This window comes from Arvicola amphibius, chromosome 13, assembly GCF_903992535.2.
Source record: "Arvicola amphibius chromosome 13, mArvAmp1.2, whole genome shotgun sequence".
In the NCBI taxonomy this organism is placed as follows: Eukaryota; Metazoa; Chordata; class Mammalia; order Rodentia; family Cricetidae; genus Arvicola; species Arvicola amphibius.
In genome coordinates, this window is record NC_052059.1 from 60,046,113 (window position 1) to 60,070,775 (window position 24,663).

Here is a 24,663-nt window from a genome sequence, read left to right on the forward strand (position 1 = left end):
CAAAGAACCTGTTTTCTGAACCGCATATCCCACCAGTCCTCTGTGCCAAATCCCTGGCCCCTTTTTTGAGCAGCTGTTCCCAGGGCAGGTGATGGGCATGTTTCAAACTCTTCTGAGAAAGGTTAGAGACAAGGATTGCTGGAGAAAAGGTCCCCAAGTTGGGAGAAAGAATGTGACAAGAACGTAGGTTGGGTCATGAGCCATCAGGAGGCCACACTCCCTCACACCTGCATCTATGCTTGGCCTCAGCAAGCAAAGCAAGGCAGTAGGAGGGCAAAGTCTCCCAGAAAGGCTTAGTGTGAAGTTAACTGATAGGTAAGGAGGTTGTGGAAGGAAAAACAGAATGAGTTGCAGGAATATTATGAAAACGGCTTTCTCTGGTTTAGGTTGTAGTGATTTATTTTGTACTTTGGGATCAATTTATTAAAAGTTTTATGGTCTGAACCTATCCTCCTAAGTTCTTAGGCTGAAATTTGATCATTAATGGGATAGTATTCAGAGTTGGGGCCTTCAGGAGAGGATTATGTCATGAGGACAGAGACCTTATGGGTGGTATTAGGACCTTTCAAGCATTCCATAAGTCATTAGGAATCAGTTTAACCCTGCTATGGGACGATGGTCTTGTACCCTGTAAAGATTTGTTACTTGCATTTTAATAAAATGTTGATTGGCCAGTAGCTAGGCAGGAAGTATAGGTGGGGCAACCAGGCAAGAAGTAGAGGTGGGGTGACAAGAACAGGAGAATTCTGGGAAGAGGAAAGGGTGAGTCTGGGGTTGTGACCCAGCCGCAGAGGGAGCAAGATGAGAATGCCTCGCTGAAAAAGGTACCAAGCCTCATGACTAATACAGGCAAGAATTATGGGTTAATATAAGTTATAAGAGTTCATAAGAAGCCTGAGCTAATAGGCCAACCAGTTTATGATTAATGTAGACCTCTGTAGGTTTTCTTTGGGACTGAATGGCTGCGGGACCAGGCAGGACAGAAACCTCAGTCAATATAACCTACATCCATTTAGCAGCAGAGCAGAACTAGGTCCTCCCCAGGCTTCCTGGCCTGCCCTGAGCCATAGTCCTTGGCCTGATAATGGTGCCAGATATGAACTTCATCATGTGGGGTGGGAGTTAGGTCTAGGCAGAAAGTGGTTGTCATTTGTACCACTATTGCACCCACAGGCTTGTCTTCCCAGGCCAGTCATTACTGCAGTTCAAAGGGTTCCTATCTGGATAAGATAGATGGTAAGGTCTGGGGGAGGGATGTGTATGACCAAAACACACTGTATGGGACTATCAATGAACTAATAAATAATTAATTGATAAAAGGGCTCAGGGGAATAGGGCCTATATTTCTCTTCCACCACGTGAGGACACAACAGTGCGATACCACCATCTTTATCAGACACCAAATGCTGCCACCTTCACAGCCTCTAAAACTGTAGGAATGAAGTACGCTCTTTATAAATCTTCCATTGTGGACTGAGAATGTAGCTGTTAGTAAAATGTCTGTCTAGACTGCACAATACCCCAAGTTCTGTTCCCAATACTACATACGCGGAGCACGGTGGAGTGACCTGTAATCCTGTTACTCAGGAAGTAGAAACAATGCTACACAGCAAGGTCAAGGCCAGCCTGAGACACATGAGACCCTGTCTCAATGATAGATAGATGGATAGATAGATGGATGGATGGATGGATGGGTAGACAGATAGATAGATAGATAGATAGATAGATAGATAGATAGATAGATAGATGATAGATGCATGTTGGATGGATGGGTGAGTGGATGGATGGATGGATGGATAGATAGATGATGGATGGATAGATAGATGATAGATGATAGATAGATAGATAGATAGATAGATAGATAGATAGATAGATAGATGATATATGGATGGATGGATGGATGGATATTGTTTTTAAGAAGTATTTTTGAAGATTTTTATGAGTGTTTTTGTCCATATGTATGTATGTATATGCCTAGTGTCCTTGGTTTCCAGAAGAGGCTGATGAATCCCTGGAACTAGAGTTAAAGGCAGTTTGTTAGCCATCACATGGGTTCTGGGAACAAAACCCAGGTCCTCTACAAGAGCAACAAATGGTCTTAGTTGCTGAGCCATCTCTCCAGCCTCTGTCCATTGTCTGTCTGATTGAGTACAGCAACACTAAGAGGTTCAAGCAAGGGTGATGACATTGTCTTTCACAGGATATCACATCTCATCTCACCTCCTACCCATTAAAAGAAACTCCCCATAAGTTAGCCAAATGTCACGTAAGTGGTGTAGTTTGCCCAGGTGTCCTTCCTGTAGATACAACAGTTCATCTTGTTTATAAAAATCAGACCCAGGACAATTGTAAATGGCGGGTGCTTCAGACAGGTTTGCTACTGAAAGATCTAGTTGTTAAAGCTCCAGATCCCCACATCCCAGATCCATTCTTAGCATTCTTCAGGTCACCAAGACACACACCCTTGCTACCAGCACCTTTTCTCCATTGTCTTTAGAACCTGAATCACCAGATACCAGAGAGAAGGCAGCCCTGCACATTTTCCCTTTCTGGGGTCTTCACATTCTGAAAGTGTTCTGGTATTAGCTTAGAGAAAGCTAAAGGAGAGGGTTTAAATTATGTTTGAAAATTTTATAGCTTTGCATTTAAGCAATTCTATTTGTAGCAAATAGAACATTCAGCTGTTGAAAGACACCCCGTTCCTTTTATGTATAATTAGCTAATTAAGGGTTTTCTCTGCGATCCTCCCTTCCTGCCTCTCCATCTTTCGCATTCTCTGTTTCCTTCTGGTAACCCTGAGGGACAGCCACACGACTGCTCAAACCATTAGTGGAGATTTGAGATTAGCAGCTTGAAAGCTTCCGGACATTTCTGAACGCCAATCTGTGCGGGAAGTGGACCAATTGCTTCATTTTGTGGAGAGTAAGTTCACTGTCTCCCTGGAGTGCCGCAAAAGCAGTGGGTAGAGTGTTGTCCCCCAAACACATTTGAGAGCGTTGACTGCTGCTTCCCAGAGACTGCGCTGCAGCCATGTTTAGTGCCCTTCTCGCCTCCTCTGACCCTCATTCCAATTTCAGATGCGGCTAGGGTGAGTTGCTTGCTTTCTGTGGTCCTTGAAGCACTGTACTGTGAGACAGCATCTTCTTCTCTGGTTGGAAGCAGTGGTTGATAATCTCCCATCCCTACAACTCTTAATGGACAGAGATGACAACCCATAAATCAACATTCCCCTGCCATTGTCAGAGTGTACACGTCACCTGTGAGAAGTAACTCAGACTCTTATTTGCAGAACCTGAGGGAGACAGCCCTGTGGACCACAGTGAAGAGGAAGTAGAGAATGAGGTGAAAAGGAAGGCCAAAGGCATCAAAATCGACATATTTAAGAATCTAATAGCAAAGCAAGACTGCAAAGAGCTCCCACCATGGTCTGTGTTCATGTGAGTCAGGCAGGGCGGGGAAGGGGGGCGGAGGGGGGAGGGGAGCCCGAGATCTCTAAATGCTGAATGCTGGGAAGGCGTGGCTCTATACAAACAAGCCGTCTATAAGGGGCAGACGCTCTCCATGTCCCAGAGCTTTCGAGACTCAGACCTGTTCCAACTCTCTGGCCTACCTCCATTCCAGAGAGTATCCTCCTCTTTCTTAAAAACCTGTCTCTTCTTCTACCACCGTCCACGTGTCCTTGATCCAATTTTTTTGTTCCTAAACACAAGCACTAAGGAATCTCTGGACTAAGGGCCCTCTGGACTCCTCCGCAGCAGCGTCTTGCTGCCCTGACTCGCTCTCACCCCTGGCTCCTTCACATCTACTCCATAACCTCACCTAAAATCCTTGCTTGGGCTCTGCTTTAAGAAGAAACCGGAACACGCAGGAACCAGTGAGAGCTGGGCTGAGGTCTGACTGTTGACGTGAGATTCCCCTTTGTATGCTGTGAATATGATTGGTTAATTAGTAAAGAAAACTGGCTTGGCCTGATAGGGCAAAAGAACAGAGATAGGCAGGGAAAACTAAACTGAATGCTGGGAGAAAGGAGGCGGAGTCAGAGAGAAGCCATGGAGCCAATGCCAGAGGTAGATGCTGAGAACTTTACCTGGTAAACCACTGCCACACGGAGACACACAGATTAGTGGAAATGGGTTAAATTAAGATGCAAGAGTTAGCCAATAAAAAGTTAGAGCTAATGGGCCAAGCAATGATTTAAATAATATGCTTTCTGTGTGATTATTTTGGGGCTAAGCAGCCAGGAACGAAACAAGCTCTCCTCCTACAGACTGTCACTTTTTCGTGGATGCTGGCTGAGAGAAGAACTTGAATTTAAATCCTAACCTTGCCAAGCTGTATATAAATACAGACACCCAACCCTCTCTGGACCACTAATAAAAAATGACTGACAAATCATGGTTTTACTCACTAGGATTTACAGGAACATTTCCTGCATTAAAGGGTGGCGACTTTTAGCCTTTAAAGATTAAAAGGAACAAAAACTCTAGCATTAGAGTTTAGCTTAAGTAAAGCCACCAACCCAGCATGGGCTCCCATTCCCACGGCTCATCTACCACTAATTCATCTCCGAAGACTTAGTCTCCAAATACCACTGATATAATGATCTGGGATTCCAACAAGTGGATTTTTCAAACAATTTTTTATTGATTCTTTGGGAATTTCACATCCTGTACCCCAATCATTTCCTCCATGTTCGTCCTTTATCCTTGTAGCACCATACCTCTCAAGGAACACTTAAGAAAAAAAATCATAAAAATAAGAAATAAAAATAATAATAATAATAATTTAAAAACAAACAAAAAAATCACTTCATTCTTCTGTCTTTCCTGCCTCTCCATTCATTGTCTCTTCATTCCTCTTACTGGCACTGGGAGCTGCAGTGGATCATGCAGTAGACCCTTTTGTCCAAACGGCTTTCCTTACAAATGTTCATTGTATAATGTGTTGTCGGTCAGGTTCAAGGCCTTTGGCTTCTGGTACCCATCAGTACTGGACCCTCACTGAAACTCCTCTCAGATGCCCCGTTGTTGCCCCCAGTCATGGAGATCCTGCTGCTATGGTTCTGCAGGACCAGTCTCTTCATGTGCTCTAGCAGGTCATAGATGGAGTAGATGTTGGAAGTGCCAACTCAAAGCCCAGGATGTCTGCCTGGGTGGTAGCTGATTTGGTCAGTCCAGGCCGTTGGGACCTCCAGCCTCAGGTGAGGGGTAGAGCCAGCTGTAATGCCCGTGGTGAGGGTGGGGCCAGCTTTCCCAAGTGTGCGTGTGTGTGTGTGTGTGTGTGTGTGTGTGTGTATGTGTGGTGGGGGAGCCCTCCATGAGGGGTAAGACCAGCTCTTCTGTGCTGGGTCGTTGGGGTCTGCTATCCCAGGACCAGAGAAGGGTGGGATCGGCTCTCCCATGAGGGGCTGCTGCTCTCCCTGGGCCAGTGAGGGGTGGGACCAGCTCAGCACAACCCTTGTATTTCACTACATGGTTCAACACATGGTTCTCATGGGCCTCTGTGGTAACGTGGGCAATGGACATCAAGATAGACCCCAGCTGGGGCAGGAACGTGGACCAGACATGACCAGTAGCAGCAGTTGGACCCCGAGTGACAGACAGACCTCTCAGGTCGACATGAGCCCAGAGGCAGCGTGATCACAAGACTCCAACACTGTCCCAGGTGGCAGCACAGGCCCCAGGCAGTCACACAGCCTTCAATGGTAACAGGAGTCACGGACATCAACAAAGACCCTGTCTGTGACCCAGAGGACATTATGGCCCCAGGGGGCAGTTCAAGACACTCAGATCAGCATGGCCCCAGCAGTGGTTTCAACCTCTATACCCCAACATTGCCACAGATGGCAGTCCAGAACCTGGGCATCCTGTGGCCTTTGGTGGCAACATGGGCTGTGTACATCAACACAGATTCCAGCTGTGGTAGGACCACAGACCCAGACACGGTCCTTGGCAGCAGCCTGGACCTGGATATCACCATGGCTCTGGGTGCCAAGCAGGCTACCCACATCAGAGCATTCCACACCACCTTCACCTCCCCAGATCTGCCTCTCCCGCAGGACACGAACCATTCTACCTCTCTCCCTACCCCACATCCCACCATATATATATATATATATATATATATATATATATATATATATATATATATACTGTAATGGCACCTGACCGCCCAGTGCCACAAGAGACCAGGCAAGCCTGTGGTTTCTTCTACTCGACCAGGGCAAGCGGCACCAAGGGGGCTTGTAAGTGTCCATCCCCCGCCCAGACCTAATGGCACCAGGCAGGCCCATGGTTCCTTCTGCTTGCCCCCACAGTTGGATCTTTAAAGCACAGATTCAAACTAGAGAGGGACAGGTCTTAATGTAGTCCAGCCCAGTTCGCTTACTGGCTCTACCAATAGTGAACACTACAGTCTTGGATGCCTCTCTATTTTTGCCTTCACCTCACCCACAGAACCCAGCTGCCATAAAAATCCAACCCAGCTACCCAGTCTCAGACCACCCAAGACCACTCCTTCTGTCCCAATTCAGCATGGAGACACTCCACTCTGGACTACAGTGAACCCTGGGCACAGACAACTGGAGCCCTTGCTGAAATATGCAAATAAACAACAAACTACTCCCAGGAGAGGGTTTGTTCTTCCCCCACAGCCGAGGAGTGGGAAGTGCATTAGCCCCACTCACAGCCTTCTGTTATTAATGGTACTTTAGTTCCTCCTCCAACCCCCATGCACACAACCACCAGCCAGCAGGCACTCTCTAGAGAGCCAATCTTCGTTGTCTTTTGGTTCTGGTTTTCTCTTTCTTTCTTTTTCCTCAAATATTAGCTAAGGAGAAATTCTTGGTCCTGCTGGGAACCAAGTAGATACTGAGGTTAGATCTTCCAAGAATGCAGGAATGCAGGATATCCACCACCCTCAACCCCTGAGCTGGAAAGAGCTAAGCAGGGCTGGGGGAGGACACGTAACATTCCAGGTCTCATCCTTGTTCAGCCCATGGAGCCACTAGGAGGCTGTGAGATGTGTGCAGTAAGGACACAGCAGGTGAAGTGGGAGTCACTGGCTCTTCCGCTGCTCCTCACCGCCCACTCTCTCACCTCACTGGTTCTGGACATGAAGGAGCCTAAAACCATGTGTGGAGTGCAAACCTTCCCTATACACACACGCGCATGTACACACACACACACATGCACACACACGCATACACACACAAATGCACACACAGTGCACACGCACAAACCTTCCCTACACACACGTGCGCGCAAACACACACAAATGCACACATACACACACACAAATGCACACACACAGCGCGCACGCACACACGCACACACGCACACACATGTACACGCACACACACATTCACACATGCGCACACGTGTGCTCACACACTCACACCATTTTTGCCTGCACTTGCTTCTCAGCCTCTCCTTCCCCAACAGCAGTCTCCCCCCAATGCAAACACACATCGCAGGGTCGCCAGTTCTAGTCTTTGAACGCTGCTCCGTTACAACAAAGTCATCTTCGCCCCATTCTGTCTAGAAACAGGGCTTTCTCTCTGGGTGACACCCTCACTGCTCCACAGGCTGGCAATATTGCCTCCACTCTGGTGGAAGAGAGGGAGAAGGGTCAGCAAACCCCTGCCCTGCTTCCAGTCCCCACCATGATGGGTCTGCCACAGCAGACAGGAGAGGCCCATCCCTGCCGCGTTTCTCTTGACTCCACCCTTGCCAGGAGCATCTAGAGTGAGAATAATTCTGATTTTACTTTAGGAAAGACAACCGTAAAACACAAATTACAGGGAAAGTTTTGGGATCCTTTAGGGCCTTGGCTTCCACTGCTTTTGCTTAAGATTCTTCCAGACCACCAAGTCCATTATGTTCTTAAGCCCATAGCCTCATATCAAGAGCCTCGAATGTTGGTGGGGTCCATCAGATCTATAGTGGTCCTGTGGAGACACTTGAAATGAGAATGCTGATGGGTTTTCTTCTTCCTTGAGCCTAGCGTAGGTGAGCCCCAAACTGCTAGCCTCACAAAGCTGCAGACACTCTCCTTAGATGCCACTACCCTCGGGTGATCAGCCCTCCAAAGCCCTCAGAGCCGAGAGGAACAGCCAGACACCACAGTGTTCTCCCTGGTGATATAGCTGGCATCTGCTGAGCACAGGAAGGACACACGTCCCGCCCAGTCTTCAGGCTGCCCAATCCTAGATGGGAAGAATCTTTGCACCTGGTTCTGACACCGCAGAGCTCTTGGGTTACAGATGGTATGGGGTCCCATAGGGCTTAAAGGGACTCAGTCATGTGAACCCAGACTTCAGCAAAGGGAAAAGTCAATCAAAAGAGACAGCCTCAGCTCCGCCTCCCCAGCTATGCTCAGACCACCAGAACTGCAAACCCCACTTGCCTCTGAAGCTGGTATTTCTCCTTTAAGTGATCAGAAAGCCTTGTTGCTCTATACCTGGGGAAAGGGAAGAGGCAACTGAATCAACAGGACTAAGACAAGGAAGTGGGTGTGACACTAAAGTGGTCACCTGGCCCCAACTGAGTTCAGAGGACAGTGAGGACCTCAGTCATGCTGTCAGGTTGGGGACACCCAGTCCTCACCACTTGGCTGAATAATTCCTGGAACCAGACAATTCATCCGAATGTTCCTGGGCACCAACTCCAATGCCAGTGTCCTGGGGAGACCTAGCAGGTCTATCTTGCTGACATTGTGGGCACCCAGTTCCTGAAAGAGAATTATGCATGTTTGGGATGAAGAAGGGGTAGAAGAAAGTATCTGTTGGATTTCTCATGCACAAAGGATCACAGCTGAGCAAGCCCAAAGCTCAGACTCACTCTGCCCAACCTTGTTAAAGAACAAAGCTATATGGATACAAGCTCAGCCCAGGACATCAGAGTAAAACAAGGGTCTATCCTGGATGCTGTCTTTGGGTGGCTCTGGAAAATACATGTCTACCCCTTCCTCTGCACCAACCAAGAACTAACCAAGCTCTTACCACAACTGGAATATAAGCTAAGATGGAAGACCAAGCTGACAGCAAGAGGAGACATGAAGCTAAAGATTTATCACCAGCCAAGGTGTTATGACAGCCACATGGCAGTGAAAGTCCCATTTCTACCCCCACTCTGCATGAGGAAACTGAGGCCAATGGCTGGTAGGGTTGAGATTCCAATCCTAATTCTCGTAAACAGAATGTCCGTGTTTATCCCTTTTATACTAGTGGTTCTCAACCTTCCTAATGCTGAGATCCTTTAATACAGTTCCCCATGCTGTGGAGATTCCCCCCGAAATAAAATTATTTACATTGCTACTTCATAACTAAAATTTTGCTACTTTTATGAATCCTAATGTAAATATCTGATATTTCTGATGGTGTTAGGTGACCCCGTATGAGGGTTGTTTGACCCCCATCAAAAGGGGTCATGACCCATAGGTTGAGAACTACTGCCTTATAAATGTTCTCTTCTTCTATCTCTTCCAAGGAAGAGATGAGCAGAAACTAAGTGCTAGAAGGAAGAATAGAGGAGGTTTGGTGAAGTGACCCCAGACAGGGGCACAAATGCCTATCAATGAACACTATTTAAGAAGCAGATAGAGCTGGGGGGGGGGGAGACTAAATAAATGAAGGCCATCAGACTAGGGAGGTGGCTACGTCAGTAACATGCTTGTAGTGAAAGTTTGAGGGCCTGGGGTTGATCCCCAGCACCCATGTAAAGAGCCAAGTATGCAGTGCATGTCTGCAGTCCTGGTGCTGAAAAAGCAGACACAGGGAGATCTCTGGAGCTCACTGGCCAGTCAGGCCAAATCGGATTGGAGAGCTCCAGGTTCAGCCCGAGACCTTGTCTTTAAAAATAAAAATGGTGGACAGAGATACAGGAAGACATTGGTTTTTGACCTCTGGCTTCACACACTCTACATACACACACACACACAGAGAGAGAGAGAGAGAGAGAGAGAGAGAGAGAGAGAGAGAGAGAGAGAGAGAGAGAGAGAGAGAGAGAGAGAGAGGATGATGGTCATGAGGTTAGAGAGAGATGGCTCAGTAGTTAAGAGCCCTAGTTGCTCTCCCTGAGGTCTGGGATTGAATTCCCAGGACCCACATGGCAGCTCACAACGATGTATAACTGCAGTTCTAAGGGATTGACTGCCCTCTTCTGGCCATAGGCACTACACACATGTGGCACATAGGTGCTCATTCAGGCAGAACACCCATACATATAAAATAATTTAAATTTTTTTTTAAAAGAAAGAAATGACGGTTGGGAACTTTTTCGTCTCCTAGAGACAACAACCTTCTGCCAGTATATAATGCGTCGGTGAGGAGCACAGTAAGACTCGGGTCCAGGAACAGATGCAGTCACTGGAGACAGAAAACCAGGTGTAGGAAGTAGCCTGGCGTAGGCTTTTCCCTTCAGAATGAAAAGGGAAAACCTCGTCATAGGTGTGAGTAAGTACAGGGGGATTATTTAGCTGTAAGACCAGAGTCTAGACAAGGATGATCGGCTCACACAGTTAAGGAGATTAGGGGGAAACCACAGCCTCTTCCCGTGCCTGTGCTCCTGGAATACAACCCTCATGCAGAAACCCTGGATTTAAAAATAACAGCCACACAGAGGGAAGGTAGATCTAAAGACTTCCTCCTGGGGGAGCTGAACCAAGGGCTAGCCCGGATTTGGATTCTCCACTTCTCTCCCTGTGTCCCCTGTGACTCTGGAGCATACTGTCTCTGGCTCATCTGTAATCTCTCTGCTGGATGTGTCTGAATCTGTGTCCTTGTCACTGCCTGATGTGTATCTTGTGAATCCGTCTCTAACCGAGGGCTTTGTTCTCTCTTTTACTGAACAGCACAGAAAACATCAGGTGGCAGGGAATGAGGGACACTTTTCAGAAATCTTCAACAAAGTTTCACAAGGGATTAAGTCAATGGCTGCAGCTGAGCCAGATAACAAGGCAACAAAGGCTCTGAAGCAATAGCCATGTGTCATTCCCAGCATTCATGGTGGATAGGTGTTGCATGCTCCCAGCATTCATGGCTGATAGGTGTTGCATGTCATGTGCCACTCCCAGCATTCATGGCGGATAGGTGTTGCATGCTCCCAGCATTCATGGCAGATAGGTGTTACATGTCGTGTACCACATCCCAGCACTCATGGTGGACAGGTGTTGCATGCTGTGTGCTGCTCCCAGCATTCATAGCAGATAGGTGTTGCATGAGGTTGCTTTTGATCTGTTTTATTCTCAGAAAATGATTGTTATAGCACACATACAAACACACAAGCATTGCCCTCTGGGTCAGGGGCATGGAAGAGTATCTACTTTAACATAGTTATGCACTAACTTGGGTTGTAAACGTCAGCTACATAGGAAATCCTAGGCAAGTGATGTCAGTTGTCATGTTGTTCTCTTCAAGGCAAGCTAAGCAAAGAGTTTGAGCACACAGCATGCTAGCAGTGTTAAGTCTTAAATGACCTCAAGGTGTATTATTAACTCTGATGTGAGGTCCAGCAGAAGTTCCTGTCTCTTAGAGTGTAAGAGATATTTTCATTATGATTATATTAACATAAATTACAAACTCGTTTTGTGACAATGCTTCCAAGATGCTGTCAGATATGATCCATGGACAATTACCCCATCAAAAATGCCTGTCCAGTGAGCAGAAAGGTGTATTGACTCTCGGGTCCTGGAATAATAGGGGTGCATCAGAGAAAGTCAGCTCAGTGGTCAGCATGTGCTAGCCACGTCAAGAGGGATGCCTCTTAACAGTCTGAGAAAAAAGTCATGATCTCATGAATTGAGATGCCAGAAAGAGTGACTCAGAGGGAAGGGGAGACTGCGATGAAATGCCACATGCAGGTCACAAATGGTCTTTCGGGGACATTAGGAGTGAAGCTAAAGCATCTGGGAAGTCGCTCAGTGGTGGCTGCCTGCAGTTCAAATCTCAAGTCATCTCTGAGGACACAGTGGAGGTCACTCAATCAAGGGCAGAGAGGAAGGAGGGCAATGAAGATTACCATCATCAAAACAGAAGCTAGGGAAGACAGAACACACCAAGGTCGACTGTCAGAACCTTGACTCTGTGCTTGGAACACAGCGGGGACTGCTGACAGGTAGGACAAGAATCAGTCCATGTCCATCTGGTCTACCAAAGAGAACTGCAAACAAACCATAGGGCCGAATAGAACAGGAAGTGGGAGACTAACAGACCCTAAGATGTCTTAGAGTCATTTGAAAGAGTCTCTCCCAGAGCCTTAAAGGTAAGGAGTGAGTTCATGGTGGGCAGAATGTCTGAGCCCACAGACCCAGTCCTGATCAAGTCCCCAAAGAAGAACACAATGAACACTGTACAACCCAACAAGACTCTTCCTGATATGTTCATGGTCATGTGCTCAGGTCCTGGAACAGTGTCTAAAATAGTAAATGCTCAATATATGTGATGGTTAATCTTGGCTGTCACCTAGATTGATTAGCAGATACTTAGATTTGTAAAGCATACTCCTGGATATGTCTGTGAGGGTGTTCAGGGAGATTCTTGAGAAAAGATCTGCAGTGAATGTAGGCAGCACCACCCAATATAAACTGAGTATGGTTTGAATAAAAATGACCCATGAATTTGAATACTCACTCATCAGAGAGTGACATACTTGAAAAGGACTAGAAGGTGTGGCCACAGGGTTTCAAAAGATCAAGCCAGACCCAAAATATATGTCTATTTCTCTCTATTTCTTTCTGTCTCTCTGTCTCTGTCTCTGTCTCTCTCCTCTCTCTCTCTCTCTCTCTCTCTCTCTCTCTCTCTCTCTCTCTCTTTCTCTCTCTCTCTCCCCCCTGTGGACTGCATGGGACTCTGGATGTAGAATTCTCAGCTTCAGCTACTTCTCCAGCACCATGCCCACCTGCATGCTGCCACGCTCCCTGCCATGATGAAAATGGACTAAACCTTTGAAACATTAAGCAAGCACCAATCAAATGCTTTCTTTCATAAGAATTGCCATGGCCATGATTTCTCTTCACAGGCATAAAGCTTTAATTAAAACAGAAGGGAAGGAAGGAAGCTCACCACTGCAGGCACCTGCTCCCTTCTCTGCTTCCTGGCCATCATACCGTGAGAAATGCCTCTTCTCCAAAGCCCTCCTGACATGACATTCTGCCTCATCACAGCCCATAAGAAAATAAAGCCACACATGGTCTGAAACTCTGCACTGAGAACCAAATCTTCCTCCCTGTGTTTTATCAGATAGCTTGTCGCTATGACAACCAACCAGAGTAACAGTCACTGAGCAAATAGCTACAAAAGCCATGAGAAGAAAGAGAAGTAAGAGTGTAGGGGCTAGATTGTGAAATAAAGCACAACATAGCACAGATTGGCCCTACCATCTAGGGCCTGTCTTTACAATAATTTCTAGAAGGAGCCCTGTACAGAGCTTGTATCTGGCCCCATCTCCCTTGGCTAGCCTCTCACCTTGTCCCACACCTGTTCACTGGTCCCCAGCGTGCTCCCCATCAGAGTGCTCCCCACTAGAGTTCTCCCCACCAGAGTCCTCCCCTCCCCATCAGAGTGCTCCCCACTAGAGTTCTCCCCACCAGAGTCCTCCCCTCCCCATCAGAGTGCTCCCCACCAGAGTGTTAACTGCAGCATTGTGTGCCAGGAAATCCACACTTCCACGGTGCTCCAGGTCCTGCGGAGAGAGGTGTGGGGAGGGTGGAGATGGCCTGAGGAGGACTCATCTTTCAGGGCAGCCTAGAGGGGGCAGATCCTCGAGGCACAGCCAGATGGTGGTGCTACATTAACCAGAGATGGTCACAAAGACCCTGTGAAAGCCAAACTCTTGTAAAGGAAATCATCCCGACAGGACCAGAGGTCCCTGAGGTCTAACTTGTTCTCCAGCAACATCTCCTGGGGCATCCCCCATTCCTTTATACATTTCTCCAACTGTGGAGTTCTGCCACTTTGCAGAAGGCCTGGACCCCCATTCCCACCCTGCTTTCCCACAGCTGAGCAGTGAAACAAAAGGTTCTGCGCTCCCTTCTCCTTGTCCTTCCACTCCTTGTCCACTCACCTTGGCCACTCACCGTTGCCGGTCCTCAGCCTTCCCCACTTAGTACACAGTGCCGATCACACGCGGCCCTCCCCCTGCAGCATGGAGGAAAGGGCCCATTTCACTTCTTCGTTGTGGCATTGGTGAGCATAAGATAGTTTCCTACCTCCCCCGCCCTTCCCCACACACACACACTTCTTAGGCAGCCACGACTAGCCCAGCTAGACAGAGTACATTTCTGATACCTGGGCCTATAAGAGTTGGAGCTCAGTGGCAGAATACTTGCCTGGCACATATAAACCCTGAGCTTCATCCCTGTCACTCAAGAAAGAAAAGGGGAAGGGGAAGGGAGATGAGAGGGGAAGCAGAGGAAGGGGAGGGGAGGGAATAAGTATTAACTGGTAGGAGTGAAATGAGGGGCCATATAAGATAGTGAATTGGAAGCCCTACTGGTTCAGCGGAATGAAAGAAAAAAGTCAGGATAATACACAATAATCTCTATTCCCTGAAAGAGATAATAACTGAACAATGAACTTAAAGCCAGGTGAGAACGCCCACAATGAAGGCAGAGGGCCCATGATCACGCATCCATCTGCAGCATATGGCTAGGGGCTTAGGACCAAGGTCCGCAGGAGACACTGGCAAAGCCTGCCCCCCTGCCACACACACACACACACACACACACACACACACACACACACCAGTGATGTCACCAGAACAACTAGCTGGAGAAGGAGTGAAACCAAGCGCTGGCCACACCACAGCAGAGAGACACACAGAGGACCACAAGGCTGTGAAGCCAGAGGCTGAAGATTGGCACTCCGAAGTCTGAAGCAGAAATTCTCTGTGTGGTGAGTGACAGATGAGCTGGGAGCGGGGAGACACTTAAAGTGGCATATGACACAGGCAGGTAGAAATGCAGGGTTAGCGCCCGAAGGGTGACCGGTGCAGCCAGAGGTGACAGGTGCAGCCCAGAACACAGACGATCTGCAGGCTGGCCTCCAGCTGACTCGGTTGGAACCTCCAGGAAATGACTTCCTATGCACAGAGAGAAAGATGCTAAAGGAAAATCCCCCCAAAACCCAGGGTTCTAAAACAGGCCCAGGGTTCCAGAAAATCTGCTGCTGATGGAATTCTGGAAAGGAGCTAAGCCCCACCACACACACCCTGAGCCGGAGGTTGCGAGGACAGGCATTCTGGCTTCTCGCCCACCCTTCGGTTTATCCACAACAGCTGGGTCCAGCAAAGCCACATGTTCCTCCTGCCTCGCTCTCACCCCCTCAATTGCAGAATCTCCTCCCACCTCCAGTGTGCGTTCTACTCCCTCACACACTGCCTCTGCGCCTTGAGATGGCTCTCGCTTCCTAGGCCCATCTGAGTTCTCATTCTCTCATTTTCCTCTGCTTCTTTAATTTTTTTTTTACTTTGGTGCCAAAACACTGGAACTTCCTCTGGGAAGGCGCCCTTGTTTGCCAAGTTCCTTTTCTACATCTCCTGGTTCCCATCTTTCCTTTATCCTTCTGAGAGCCGCTCTACCCTCTGGCCTCACGAAGGCTGAGCAGAGGCCTGCAGTACCTGATCTGGAGACCTCAATCCACCTGGGACCACGGTTTCCAGCTGCCTCATTCCCATGTACAGGACCAGGGAGTTTGTCTTAACCCTTTCTTGCCATGAGTGGTAAACTCACTCTTTCTTTTTTTTTTTTTTTTTTTTTTTTTTTTTTTTGGTTTTTCGAGACAGGGTTTCTCTGCAGCTTTTTTAGAGCCTGTCCTGGAACTAGCTCTTGTAGACCAGGCTGGCCTCGAACTCACAGAGATCCGCCTGCCTCTGCCTCCCGAGTGCTGGGATTAAAGGCGTGCGCCACCACAGCCCGGCAAACTCACTCTTTCTTATCCTTTAACCCAGCTCCAGTCCTTGAGAGGGCCATCTCTGCTGTTTCCAGAGCTACACCCCATACCAGCCATTCTCCCTGTTGAGAACATGAAAGTAGGGAAAGACCCAATCCATTTCCCAATGGAGGTCTTTCTTCCTTCCTAATAGTCTGTTGCAGTGATATTTCTGACCTTTGGGGGAACACTCCAAGAAGGAAACTAGCCCTGGCCAGTTCAGACCCACACCACACTCAACAGCCCTCTGTCCCCAAAGGCAGTCCTTCTGCTTATCTCCTAAAAATTTTCAAACCATTGGGCCTCAAGTTGGATCTGATCTGGTCCCAGTACACCCTTGACAACCAAAAATGCTCGCCTAAATCTAGTACCTGGGACTCTGCTCGCTTGCAGGACCTGAACCACACCTTTAACGTAACTGCAAATGGTCAAGGTTTCCATCACCTCCGCTCCCATTCTTCCTGAGGTTCGCCCTCTCACAGTTGAAGCCCTGTTAACAGGAACCTCTAAACTTAATCCCTCTCTCAGGTCCTAGCAGGAGAGCCCCTCCCTATCAAACTCTGTCAGGGACTTCCCCTGCACCAATCTCCTCCTTCCTCTTACCTTACTGTTCATCCTCTGCCACAAACATCCCAGCAGACTCCACCCCCACCCCACCACTCACTGGTCATCCCGATGCTCTACTGTCTCTCATGCCATCACATGTCACCAATTTGCTGTCATAGACCTAAGATGCTTTCTTCACTATCCCTTGCACCTCTTCTTCCAGTTCCCTTTTAGTGTTCCTGTGGGGGATCCTGACGCACAGATTCTCAACAACTAATGTGGGCCGTGGACTAGCCCCCATTTCTTTAGCCGCCTGGCCATGCCCATTAAACTCCTTTCATCTGACTGTCTGTCAGACCACAATCCTTCTAACCCCTCTCTGCCTGGGGAAACCAGACCTCAAAATGTAAGGCCCAGCTAATCACTCCTCCTTGACTCGGCCAGTCCTGTGACAACAGATATTCTCACTCTCCTCCCCAACCCACACAGCCCCAAGATCCCAGCACCCCAGACCCTCTCCCCCACTTCCTTTAGCCCCCACCCCCCAGGAGAATGAGAGGATGAGCCAGTCCAGCCCTCCCAGGGCAGCCCAGCCCCTCTGTCTTTACTGAACACACCTTCCTCCATGGCCCTTCCTTCACTGCCGCTTCCTCTTCCCCACCCCCGCCCCAGCTTTCTCTAATGCTAGCCACCCTCTCTAGGGAGATGCTGCCTGCTCTTGGGAACCTATTGTTCACTCTGTCTGTTCACTGTCATGCTCACAGGTAATGGGTCTCCTGTCCCCAGTTCCCCACGTCTCGCTTTCTGATTCCTTTAAATGTCTGGGGTTTTTTATAGCTTTCTGTTTAATGTTCTCTAGGTTATAAGCACTTACACATTTAAAGGGGAGGCCAAAGGGGACATGTAAAAGGAAAAGTTGTCTGCCCCCCTCTACAGATATATACAAACTGAATATGGGAATAAATGACATTTTGGGTTGCTGAGAAAACATTTCTGCTAATGTTTATTCACCATGACTGGCCTCCAATTAGACCCTTTCCTGCAGCAAGGAATGTGCTTCTCAGAGGCAGCTCAAGGGAGCAGCATGGGACGGCAACTGTCATCATATCCCAGTCTGCCAGCAAGTCCGTGTTCTGTTATTAGGAAAAGCTTAATTCTGAGACGTGGGCAAGATGTCCCTAGGTGACAGCTATTCGAAAAAGAACAACATTGGTGTACTTAAGAAACAGTTCTGGCCAGGCGGTGGAGGTGCACACCTTTAATCCCAGGACTCAGAAGGCAGGGTCAGGTGGATCTCTGTGAGTTTGAGGCCAGCCTGGTCTACAGAATGAAAAAGAAAGAGAGAGAGAGAGAGAGAGAGAGAGAGAGAGAGAGAGAGAGAGAGAGAGAGAGAGAGAGAGAGAGAGAGGAGGGAGGAAGGGAGGGAAGGAGGGAGGGAGAGAGAGGATGGGAGGAGGGAATGGGAGGGAGGGGAAGGAAGGAAGGAAGGAAGGAAGGAAGGAAGGAAGGAAGGAAGGAAGGAAGGAAGGAAAAAGAAAGAAATCTGGCAGCATCAGGGCTGTGTAAATCTCCCAGCAGCCGGGGGCTGAAGAGATGGCTCAGAGGTTAAGAGCATTGACTGCTCTTCCAGAGGTCCTGAGTTCAATTCCCAGCAACCACATGGTGACTCACAACTGTCTTGTGCCCTCTTCTGACCTGCAGGCAAAAATGCAGACTGTATACATAATAAATAAATATTAAAAAAATAAAAAGTTTAATTTAAAAAAATCTCCCATCTGTCGTGGCCAGACTTGCTGTCTGTTGTCTGTTTAAAACAAGCAAAGTGAAACTGGGGACCCGGCTTAGAAGACACTTAAGGATGAGGGTGCATAGGATGTATAAGCCTAAGGTCTATACAAGTTGCTAACATTTTCTATTTGAAGCAGGTTCCCTTTTGTGTATGAGCCAGAGCCAGTTACACTCTTATTAAAGAGCTATTTCCTGCATTCGTCTCTAAGTGCACAGAGTGGTTTCTCGGTGGGAAGGCGTATTAATTCTAGAACACTGTCTCTCATAGCAGTCTAGAAGACAAACACTGTGTGTCTCTGCCAGCCTCCAGCAGACCCAACAGCCAGCATTCCCTTCCCTGACAACTCTATGAAGATAAAAAGAGGCTTTGGGCCCTGCCAGCTGTCTCTGGACTCAGCCGTCAGTTCTCTGTTCAGTGTAAACCACTGAACTCATTTTATAGGAAAACAAATATCTTTTGAGCATAGATAATGCCGATCAATTGTCATACACTATTTAAGCTCACTGAAAAGCTGGCTCTGGAGAAGGGATGTGGCCCGTCCACCTCAGACCCACCAAACACGTTCCTGTCAAAGTTTCCTCACAGGTGAAATTCATTTACTATATTATCCTATGTGTGCAATTTATATATATGTATATTTATATATATATATAGTATATGTAATATACTATTACATAATATCTTCTAAGTTAAAGAACACTCATCCTCACCCCTTCAGCTGTGCCCACCTAGAATGACCACAGAGGGACCTGATAACTGTTGTTACCCTCCACATAAAGAGGAGATGGATATGGCCATTCAGCCTGATTATGTGCAGTGAAGCCCTAATTACATAGGGCCTCACGGTCTCGAAGGAAAACGAAGGTCTATAGACTGGAAAGACTAAGAAAAAGAGGGCTTTTATCCACGAGGCTAAGCCTTCATGTATGTTGGGTGAAGACGCTCCAATGTAACTATGTGGGGGTCACCCACACTGTGGTCAATAATGTTGCTGCTCATGTTTTGTAATCAAGCCCAATGAATTCATTGGTCCCCCAGGGTGACCTTTGATGAAATCCAATTTTAGTATGTCATTGAGACCTTATGAGGAAGTGATAGACGTCATTTAGTGTCCCATAGGGAGAAGATGGTAAATGTATTTGTTAACGCTATTATGTTTCAGGGTATTTAGTAAGAAAGCCAGTAAGTAAAATGTTTAAATGTTATAAATATAAAAATTATTTAGTAAAGAGGAATGTATATGTTTATAAACATATGTATGTATGTATATATATCTTCCACCTAAAAGTGAATCTATTCCATCCTTCTTGGCTCTAAAGCCCAGAGCAATAATTCTACCCCCATCTGAGGAGGAAACATTGTCGCCACCTTATTCCCTCCATCTCAGCTTGCCCCTTCCCCCACACTCTACCCAGTCCTGGGATGCCAAACCTTCTCAGAACCCTTTCCTGCCCCCTCCCCATACTCGCTCCGATTCTGTTTACCAAGCCGGTGCCGCCAACATGGGAGAGAGAAAGGAAATATCCTTTCTGGGTCTATACTCCTTTCGCCACTGGTGATCTCTATCATTGAAAAAACCAAAACCTCCCTTTTTCTGAGCCACCCAGCTCCTTTAGTGCCTCCACCGCCACCTGGCGAGATGTTTGATGGCAGTATGTACTTGGGATAATGGGCAGCTTTCTCCTGTGACAGGGAGAATTGGATCCAGCAGGTTTATAGCTAGAGGAAATAAGGAAAGCTTTGTCTGTTTGTTTTAAATGTATGAATCTATGTGGCCACTACATGTTCATAACTGCTCTTAAATGTATTGGTTTACTATGTTCTATGTGTCTTGGTTAACAGATATGATCAAAAATCTGTAACGTTTATAATGAAAAGTTAGCTTAAAATTTTAATTCAGAGTTAATAATCAGAAGGCTACATAGGAATCTTAAATCAAAGACCTAATCCATCAATGTCTATAATTCTGGCAAATATTCAAATGTGCTAGTCTTGCTTTTTAACCCCTTTAGTTCTGCTTCTGACTAACTTTTTGTTAACTAAAATATATAAACCTAAAACATGGTTTTTATGCTTAAAGGCTCTCTCTGAGGAAGGCTTACAATTATACCTGAATCCCAAATACCTAGTATGGTCACCAGTCAACTAAAGTTAGACCACAATGGCTAAATGCCAGAAACTGGGATATTTCTATCTTATGATGCAATAAGACAATTGTAGTGGGGAGCTGCGGGCTGCTTTCCTGCCGCCCGGCCGCCGGCTAGCTTTACACCCAAAATAATTACACAGAAACTGTATTCTTTTAAAACACTGCCTGACCCATAGTTTCAGCCTCTTATTGGCTAATTCTCACATCTTCCTTTAACCCATATTTAGTAATCTGTGTAGCACCACGAGGTGTGGCTTACCAGGAGAGATCTTAACCTGCGTCCATCTCGGAGAGGAGAAGCATGGAGACTGCCTATAGCATCTCCCCAACTCTACTTCCTTGTTCCCACAATTTTGTTCTGTCTACTCCACCTACCTAATTTTCTGTCTCTTAAAGGGCCAAGGCAGTTTTCTTTATTAATTAACCAATGAAAGTAACATAGACAGATAACTCTCCTCCATCAGACAATGACCTTAAATAGTCTGGCAAAGAACTTGAGGCAGTTTCTCAACATAAGGGCTATGACCCTTTGGGATCAAAAGGTCTTTTTTACAGAAGTAACCCAGGGTCACCTGCATGTCGGATGTTTGCATTGCAATTCATAACAATGCACCCCAAAAAGTTGAAAACCACCGGCTTAAAGAATGTCTCTGTTGGGCTGGAGAATGGCTCAGTGGTTAAGAGCACTGGCTGCTCTTCCAGAGGTCTGAGTTCAATTCCCAGAAACCACATGGTGACTCACAGCCATCTATAGTGGGATCTGGTGCCCTCTTCTGGCACAAAGTCAACACAGCACTCATATACATTAGATAGACAGATAAGAATGTCTCTCTGGATAGTGGTGCACACATCTTTAATCACAGCACTCAGAAGGCAGAGGCAGGTGGATCTCTGTGATTTTGAGGCCAGTGCTAGAATGAGTTTGAGGCCAGTGCTAGAATGAGTTCAAGAACAGCCAAGGCTACAAAGAGAAACCTTATCTCAGAAGATGAGGGAGGCTAGTTAATCTTGGGGCTTGGAGAGAGAGATAGCTCAGCCCTTGAAGGGATCATATCTAACATGAAAAGAGTTTGTTTCAACTCCCAGAACCCACATTGTGACTCAAAAAAAAAAAAAAGAAAACAAAACAAAAACCTCACTTTGGATATGAAGCTCTCAGTTTTTTCATGGATTGTATTTATGATTAAAGTTTATTTTGGTACTAAAAAGAGTTTAAATTCAAAAAACATTATTTCTTAAAACTCATAAAATCCTGGTCTACAAGAGCTAGTTCCAGGACAGGCTCTAGAAACTAAAGGGAAACCCTGTCTCGAAAAAACAAAAAAAAATTCTTTTTTTAAAAACATTGTTTCACCGCAGTCTCAAGTAGTGTCTAAGCCCACCACCAACTAGTATGGGAGTTGCATAATCGTTCAGTTAGCCCCGCCCTTTATCCTGACCTGCAATTCTCCTCCTCTTCGCAAAGCTGATCCCAGTGTTGAGCAGTCAGTACCTTCCTCTGTAGAGTCCCAGGGCAGTGTCAAATGAAGACAATGCAGAAGCTCTGCTGTGTAGCCAGCTGAAGTACAGACACCCATTCAAACACTGAGTTATAGGCCCCATCATGAGGCTCCACCACACTGGAGAAAACTGCCCTAGCAAGAGAAACCACCACCAAAGAACTCACGTTGGTCCAATTCCTTGCCTCCCTTACAAGACAAGCAGGACTCTTGGGTTTTTTTTTTTTTTTTTTTTTTTTTTTTTTTTTTTTTTTTTTTTTTGGTTTTTCGAGACAGGGTTTCTCTGTGGCTTTGGAGCCTGTCCTGGAACTAGCTCTTGTAGACCAGGCTGGTCTCGAACTCACAGAGATCCGCCTGCCTCTGCCTCCCGAGTGCTGGGATTAAAGGCGTGCGCCACCACGGCCCGGCTCTCTTGGGTTTTCAGATCAAATGTCTGTGTATGCTTTCATACTAACTGGGCAGATGCCTATACCCTTGGCTTTGTGTCCCCTACTGTCTCCCTCATTCCCCCCAAAAGCCCTGTCTCTGTCTCTATGCCTGCCACAATAAGAGCTAAGTAAGATGTCCATCTTGTCTCTCTGGGCGTCCTTTCAGGCCTCAGACCAGGACAGGTGGACTGTGGGAGATTCTTTGCATTGGTTGACTTCTCTCCTCACACCATCTCTCAGAAAGCTTTAAAGAAATTTCTGCTCAGCTCAACACCATTCAGGATTAACTCGATTCTTTGGCTGCTGCGGTAGTCCAAAATCAAAGAGGGCGAGACCTCCCCACTCCTGACCATGGTGGTATCTGCATCGTCCTCCCGTGAACGATGCTGCTTCTACATCAACAGATCAAAGTTGGTTGGGACAGGGCAAAAAGACTTGGGGGCCAGACACAGAGAATTCAGCAACAAGCCTCCTCCTTTGGGTGGGCTCTCTGTTCTCTCCCGTCCTAGTCCCTCCCATTAATTGCGCCTTGTGACCCCTGGTTACCCTCGTACTTGGTGTCTTACCCAGTCTTTCACACTTTTTCCAGAAGTTCCTCCTGGATCACATCACCACCCCTATCCAATCCACCCACCACACAAGACAAGGGGAAAAACAGTGTTTGTTTTTTTTTTTTACAGAAGTTCCAACCCGAGAACCAAAATTGACGCCCCCACCCACCAACCGGAAATAGCCATACCCAATACGATGGTCCCTACCCTTTATAAGGAAATCCCTCCCAAAACCAGAGCCCTAAAATAGGTTCGTGGTTCCAGGAAATCTACTGCTGGTGGAAGTCTGGAACATATCTAACCCCTTCACGCGCCCCTAAACCCAGAGTTTGTAAAAACCAGCAGTCTGTCTTATCTTCCACCCCTCAGTTTTGAAAAGCAGTGGGAAACAACAGTTTCTGGGTCTGGCAAAGCCGTGCCCTCTCCTTCCACCCTCAGGTGCACAATCTCCTCCGGGTCCCTAGACTGCGTGTTCTCCTGCAGGCTCGAGCCCCCGCACCTCTGTACCTCTGTCAGAAAGCGTCCCTCTCCGAACAAAAGAAGTCTGCTCTTGCCATAGAGGCCAGTCCAAGTTTTTATTGTCTCCTTTCCCTCTGCCCCTTTAATTTTTACAGGTACCTAGTTGGAAACCGATCAGCTACGGTGATATGACCAAGGGCTGGAGACACCACGAGCATGGAGATGCCGGACCAGTACAGGCAAAAGCTGCGAAAGCTTGAAACGGATCCCCTAGGGCAACCAGGAGCGGGGCATCACTTACTCTTCTAGTGAACAAAGCGGGGATGAAAAACTGCTGAACCCACTGCAGCGACAGAGACTTGATCAAAAGGCGGTGTATTTCAACCCTACCCGGAAGCCGAATACCCATAAGTCAGGTTTTGTGGGTTTGACCTGGATTACAAGCTGCCCCTCCTCCACCAGCACAGTTTGCTACGTGGACCATGACGGGGACCAAAGCAATCCATTCCGTCAAGGAAGAAACGTGGACTGTCATCAGAGTTCTGTGTTCAAATCTTCACTCGCATAAATCTCTTCGGAGAGAGTAAGCCGATCTCGGTTGGTTCCTGTGTTGCTAAGGCTTTAAGGCTCTTCTGTGTTTCCTGCACCTAGTCTGTGTGTACACTCTATTGTCCATCCTGTGCACAGTTCATACATGTGCTTTCTGGCTCTCCTGCCTCAACCCCCTCTGTCTTTACCACCACCCCTTTCTTTTGGCTTCTTTTTCTTTTGGGGAAGGGAGTCGAGACAGGTTTTCTATGTGTAGCCCTAGCTGTCCTGGAACTCCCTTTGTAGACCAGGCTGGACTTGAACTCACAGATATCTACCTTCCTCTGTCTCCTGAGTGCTGGAACCACACCCGGATTGTTTTGACTTCTTAACTGTGGCTTTTGATTGACTTTAATAATAATCCTTGTATTTTGGATCCTAACAATTGAATCATTATGTTGCTACTGATTTTAAGTTACAACTAAATTAAATGCTCTAAAAAGCTCCACAACATACTCAGATATCTGACAATTAAAGAACTAACTCCATTTCCCCTAGTTAGAGATATTCAAAGCTTTGGGTGAACTCTTCTTTTCTTTTTTGTTTGTTTGTTTTTGTTTTTCGAGACAGGGTTTCTCTGTGGCTTTGGAGACCAGGCTGGCCTCAAACTCACAGCTATCCTTTTGCCTCTGCCTCCCAAGTGCTGGGATTAAAGGCGTGTGCCACCACCAACTGGCTGGGTGAATTCTTCTTACCCAGATTAAAATACCTCTCCCCTTATCTTCTACC

General features: G+C 47.1%; 1 long non-coding RNA gene across 2 annotated transcripts; it reads right to left on the reverse strand.

The window, feature by feature from the left end:
* Positions 1–19,619: 19,619 nt before the first annotated feature.
* On the reverse strand, positions 19,620–24,144 carry LOC119800204. 2 transcript variants are annotated; one of them, XR_005282993.1, is made up of 4 exons: positions 23,648–24,144; positions 22,903–22,953; positions 21,849–22,043; positions 19,620–19,979 (listed from the first exon to the last, which is right to left on the reverse strand). It is a non-coding gene; the product is annotated as an uncharacterized LOC119800204 (long non-coding RNA). The 2 variants fall into 2 exon arrangements; XR_005282992.1 differs by lacking the exon at positions 19,620–19,979 and having other exon boundaries at positions 21,765–22,043; positions 23,648–24,142.
* Between the last annotated feature and the right edge of the window lie 519 nt (positions 24,145–24,663).